Here is a 6,777-nt window from a genome sequence, read left to right on the forward strand (position 1 = left end):
GGAGCTGCTATTTCAGACCAAATTTACCTGAATTTAAGGCTTTTTTAGAACTCTTCTTTGCTATTTTCCTTGTTTTTAGGTGCATTTAATGCATTTTAGGTCAAATTTGATTCCAGATATAGTATGGTATCAATTAGGAGTTATTTTAGAATATCAAGTTTGATGGAGCCCTTAAATACGGCCATAAAGTTTATAAACGTTTTTCATACATTATTTGATGTGAACCTTAATCGACACGTGTTGAGACCCAACAAAAATATTGGAATATTTACCCAAGAAAGCTAAAATTCAGATTTATGATAGAAACCCTGACCCAACGTTTATAATCGAAACGCAAACCAAAGGTATAAGTTGACCTTGACCCAATAATTATAAAGAATCACGAACCGAAGGTATAAAGTTTGAACACCACAAGGAAGAATCCCTGATAAGTTCACAGTTATTCAATAATCTATATAATGAAAAACGTTTACAGACTTCAGGGCCTATTTAAGGGCTCCATAAAACTTGACAGACAAGAAAATATATTCTAAAATAACTCCTAATCGATATCTTACCATATTAGGAATCAAATTTGACCTAAAAAGCATTAAATGCACCTAAAAACAAGGAAAATACCTTTAAAAACGTTCTAAATAATAAAAGCCCTAAATTCAGGTAGATTTGGTCTAAAATAATAGCTTCAGAATAGGAAAAAATCTCCATTAACTGATATAGAGCTGGAAAGTCAATCAGACGTTAATCCACACCACAAATCACTCCAAATTAAGTCAGATCAGCCCTAAATAGCTTGAATTAAACTTATTACACTTTAATCTTCTTTTGAGCCAAGCTTGGAATGTCCTGCATTAGAATCAGCCCAAATCTCTTGAATCAGCCCATTAAGTGCTTCTTTGATCTTCTTGGATCTTGCTCTTGTAATAGGCCCAACTGGAACATGCAATGGATCCTTGAATGCTTGTTGATTCTCATCATTATTGAATAAAAATTAGAAAAGCTGAGGCTTTACTCTTCTTTTGGTTCTTCAAGAACTGTGAACTTATCAAGAATTCTTCCTTATGGCGTTCAAACTTGATACCTTCGGTTCGTGATTCATTATAATCATTGGGTCAAGGTGTCATACTTATACCTTTGGTTCGCATTTTGATTATAAACGTTGGATCATGGTTTCTATCAAAATCTGAATTTTAGATTTCTTGGGAAAATATTCCAATATTGTTTGTTGGGTCTCAAAGCGTGTCGATTGAGGTTCGCATCAGATGGATAGGCAAGACACTGACATTGCTACTTTGCGTGAGGAGCATCCCCAAAGAGGCCCTAATGCTAGAAGGCAAGAAAGGTGTGCACGCATAGATGATTCTGATGACTACCATGAGGATGAGTTTGAAGATGAAGAAGATCAAGCTTCATTGAACAATGAGGGCAGGTTTGTGCCAAAGGGAGAAAGGCGTGGTAGAGATTTCTGAAGAGATCCAAGATGGCAAGATAAGACTAACAGAAACCTAGGAAACATAAAAATGAAGATACCAACGTTCCAATGGAAAAATGATCCAGAAGCATACTTGGAGTGAGAGAAGAAGGTGGAGTTAATCTTTGAGTGCCACAACTACTCCGAGGAGATTAAGGTAAAACTCGTTGTCATTGAGTTTACTGACTATGCTATTATATGGTGGGGTCAACTTGTGAGAAACAGAAGGAGAAACCATGAGAGAGCTATTGAGACTTGGGAGGAAATGAAGGCCATCATGAGGAGGCGGTTTGTTCCTAGTCACTACTATAGGGACTTGTATCAGAAATTACAAAGTCTTACTCAAGGCTATAAGAGCGTGGATGACTACCAAAAAGAGATGGAGATTGCCATGATTCGAGCAAACGTAGAGGAGGATAGAGAAGCTACCATGGCAAGGTTTTTGAATGGGCTGAATTGGGACATTACCAACGTGGTGGAGTTGCAGCACTATGTGGAGTTGGAGGACATGGTGCACATGGCAATAAAGGTGGAATGACAGCTTAACTGGAAAGGAACTCGGTCATTTCAAAATTCGGGCTCCTCTACTTCATGGAGGTCAAATGGGAGGAAGGACGAAGGAGCTGTTGTCAAGTCCAAAATCGAACCACCAAAAAGGAGAGATGAAGCTCCCAGTGTCAACAAAGGTAAAAATGAATCCCAAACTCGTAATTGTGATATTAAGTGTTTTCGTTGTTTGGGAGTAGGTCATATTGCTTCACAATGCCCAAATAAGAGGACCACGATTGCAGGTATTGATAAAGAGGTGAAAATTGAAAGCGAGGGAGATGATGACCAGATTCCATCACTTGAGGTTGCTTGTGATGATGATGTGGAGTAACCAGTGGAGGGCGAGTCACTTGTGGCTAGGCGTGCTTTAAGTGCCCAAGTCAAAGAGGATGATATGGAACAACAAAGGGAGAACATTTTTCATACTAGATGCCACATCAACAACTAGGTATGTAGTATGATTATAGATGGGGGGAGCTGTACTAATGTGGCTAGCACTACTTTAGTTGAAAATTTGAATTTACCTACCTTGAAACACCCTAGACCGTATAAGTTGCAGTGGTTATATGATTGTGGAGAAGTTAAGGTAAATAAGCACGTACTAGTTTCTTGTTCCAATGCACGCGAGTCACATTTTATTGGGCAGGCCATGGCAGTTTGACATGAAGGTCGATCATGACGGGTTCAAGAATAGGTATTCTTTTGTTAAAGATAATAAAACCATTACCCTTGTACCATTTACTCCAAGACAAGTTTATGAAGATCAAGTGAAATTGAAAGGAGAGAATGACTTGAAAAATTGTGAGACTGAGAATTCAGAAAAAGATTATGAGAAAGAGAGTGAAGGAAAAAAAGAGGGTGAACAGAAAAAAGTGAGTGAAAACATAAAAAAGAGTGAAAAGACAATTGAGGGTGAAAAAATGAGAAAAAAAAAAAAGAGTTTTTATGCTAAGACGAGTGATGTCAAGAGTATTTTTTATACAAACCAGCCTATATTTGTCCTCTTGTACAAAGAGGAGTGTTTTAATACTAACAAACTTGACGAATCTTTGCCTAGTGTTGTTGTCTCTTTGTTGCAGGAATATGAGGACGTATTTCCTAATGATGTTCCTAGTGGATTGCCACCTATTAGAGGAATAGAGCATCAAAAGAACTTTGTGCCAGATGCGACAATTCCTAACCGACCAACCTATAGGAGTAATCCAGAAGAGACAAAGGAACTTCAAAGGCAAGTTGAGGAGTTGCTGACCAAAGGACATGTGAGAGAGAGCTTGAGTCCGTGCGCGGTGCTGGTACCTAGTGCACCTTGGGTTGATATTTCTATGGATTTATTTTTAGGCTTGCCTAGGTCAAGGAAAGTTAATGAAATGACTTGTTTGGATGGTCAAAAGAAGGCTGAGATGGTGAAGAAACTCCATGAAGGTGTACGACAACATATAGAGAGGAAAAATGAGCAATATACGACCAAAGCCAACAAGGGCCGTCGACAAGTCCTCTTTGAACCGAGTGATTGGGTTTGGGTGCATATGAGAAAAGAAAGATGTCCAGCACATAGGCGGTCTGAGCTACATCCTAGAGGGGATTGTCCATTTCAAGTCCTTGAGAGAATCAATGATAATGCATACAAGTTGGATCTTCCAGGTGAGTATAACATTAGTGCAACATTTAATGTTTCTGATCTTTCTCCTTTTGATGTTAGTGACGATTCGAGGACGAATCCTTTTAAGAATCAACAAGCATTCAAGGATCCATTGCATGTTCCTGTTGGGCCTATTATAAGAGCGCGATCCAAGAAGATCAAAGAAGCACTTAATGGGCTGATTCAAGAGATTTGTGCTGATTCTAGCACAGGACATTCCAAGCTTGATGCGAACCTCAATCGACACTCTTTGAGACCCAACAATCAATATTAGAATATTTGCCCAAGAAAGCTAAAATTCAAATTTCGGATAGAAACTCTGACCTAGCTTTTATAAGTGAAACGTGAACCAAAGGTATAAGTTGACCTTGACCTAGTGATTATAAAGAAGGAAGAATCCCTAATAAGTTCACAGTTCTTGAAGAACCAGAAGAAGAGCAAAGACTCACCTTTTCTAATTTTTATTCAACAATCAATTAAAAAACGTTTACAGATTTGAGGGCCTACTTAAGGGCTCCATAAAACTTGACAGACAAGAAAATATATTCTAAAATAACTCCTAATTGATACCTTACCATATCAGGAATCAAATTTGACCTAAAAAGCATTAAATGCACCTAAAAACAAGGAAAATACCTAAAAAACATTCTAAATAATAAAAGCCCTAAATTCAGGTAGATTTGGTCTGAAATAGTAGCTCTAGAATAGGAAAAAATCTTCATTAACCGATATAGAGCTAGAAAGTTAATCAGTCACTAATCCACGCCACAAATCACTCCCAATTAAGCCAGATCAGCCCTCAATAGCTTGAATTAAATTTATTACGTTTTCATCTTCTTTTGGGCCAAGCTTGGAATGTCTTGTGCTAGAATCAGCCCAAATATCTTGAATCAGCCCATTAAGTGCTTCTTTGATATTCTTGGATCTTGCTCTTTTAATAGGCCCAACTGAAATATGCAATGGATCCTTGAATGCTTGTTGATTCTCATCAAAGCTTGGCCCAAAGGAAGATGAAAATGCAATAAATGTAATTCAAGCTATTAAGGTCTAATCTGGCTTAATTGGGAGTGATTTATGGCGTGGATTAATGTCTGATTGATTTTTCAACTCTATATCAGTTAAATGAGATTTTTCCTATTCTGGAGCTGCTATTTCAGACCAAATATACCTGAATTTTGGGCTTTTATTATTTGAGAGGTGCTACGTCCACAACATTTTTATAACATTTTCACAACAAATCATAGGTGGTTAGTTATTATTGGTTCAAATTTGAACTTCACACTAAGATTACTTTTTTGCCCCAACAATAACAATCAGTAACAACCTGCCACTTAAGATTTGTTGTAAAAATGTTGTAAAAATGTTGTGGACATATCATTTCTCTTATTATTTAGAACGTTTTTTTAACTATTTTCCTTGTTTTTAGGTGCATTTAATGCTTTTTAGGTCAAAATTGATTTCTGATATTGTAAGGTATCAATTAGGAGTTATTTTAGAATATATTTTCTTGTCTGTCAAGTTTTATGGAGCCCTTAATGTGTATCTTCACCACCTAGAGTGAACACATATCTTGAAGTTCAACGTCATAATGTATATCTTCACCACCTAGGATGAACACATATCTTGAAGTCCAACTTCATGATGTGTATCTTTACCACCAAGGATAAACACATATCTTGAAGTCCTACTTCATGAATCGCAATCAAACTACAAGTCAGTATTTGTACATCCAGTATCTGATGCAAACCTCAATCGACACGCTTTGAGACCCAACAAACAATATTGGAATCTTTGATGGAACCCTAACCCAACCTTGGCCCAGTGATTATAAATGAATCACGAACCGAAGGTATAAAGTTTGAACGCCACAAGGAAGAATCCTTGATAAGTTCACAGTTCCTAAAGAACCAAAAGAAGAGCAAAGCCTCACATTTTCTAATTTTTATTCAATGATCTATATTACAATGGGTGCATTCTATTTATAAGGCGTGACTAAAAAATAGAAAATATAAAAAATGTACTAAATAATAAAACCTTAAATAAAAGTTGATTTGGTTTGAAATTAGCAGATCCAAAATAGAAAAATAGCTTAAAAACGTTCTAAATAATAAAAGCCCTAAATTCAGGTAGATTTGGTCTGAAATAATAGCTCCAGAATAGGAAAAAATCTTCATTAACTGATATAGAGCTGGCAAGTCAATCAGCCATTTATCCACGCCATTTAATGGGCTTGTTATTCAGAGAGTTAAGCCTAACTACTTTAGTGAGTTACTAAAGCATATGTTTATGGATTTGGATTTCATAATTATATGATGAATAACTTAAAGGATTAAACTGGGTACTCAAGGAATAAGATGTAGTAATCTACAAAGTAACAATCTTCTTTTATGCCTTTGTGTTACTACGAATGTTTTAATGAAGTGGTTGCATGTACAATAAAGTCTTGGGATATAATTTATAAATAAGGCCTACAGTGCAATTATATTTGTATAGTGGAATTAAATATAATTAATGGTAACTTTGGACTTATCAATAGTTGACAGAAAAGACCAAGACCCATTGGAACTAGTGTCTTATTGGTCCCTTTTGGTCCCACTCCAAGCCACACACTTAAGCCCAATTGCAAAGGCCCAAAAAGCCAGCCCAATTAGATAATCAGTTAGATACAAAGGGAGAAATATACAAAATTTTCTGTAGAGTTTTTTTGTAAGAACTATTACGAAGTGGTGCATAAAATGTTAGACACTTTTTGACATTTTCCCTTTGGAACTGATTGAGAGACCACACATCTTGGCATTAGTGGAATTGGAGTTAAGATTGAAAGTGTTCACTAGTGCTTCTTATCTTCGGTTTTGAAATTCACAGCTCCAAGGTACACTCTCTAGTTCTCAAATTCTAAAACTTATATAGTACATGTTAACTTTTATGAATGAAGTAGATCCGTTATTTTCCACTGTGTACATGCATTTTTCCATCAGATAGGGAATCAAATTTCTGTGCTCAATCTTGAACTATTGGCAGAGTTGCTGGATCATTTTTTCCATTTAGTTTCGCCCCATTATTTGTAATGAGCTCTCCCGGCACACTGTAACGGCAAATAATGTTATGTTTCAGGAACCGG

The sequence above is a fragment of the Castanea sativa genome, chromosome 6 (assembly GCF_040712315.1).
Source record: "Castanea sativa cultivar Marrone di Chiusa Pesio chromosome 6, ASM4071231v1".
In the NCBI taxonomy this organism is placed as follows: Eukaryota; Viridiplantae; Streptophyta; class Magnoliopsida; order Fagales; family Fagaceae; genus Castanea; species Castanea sativa.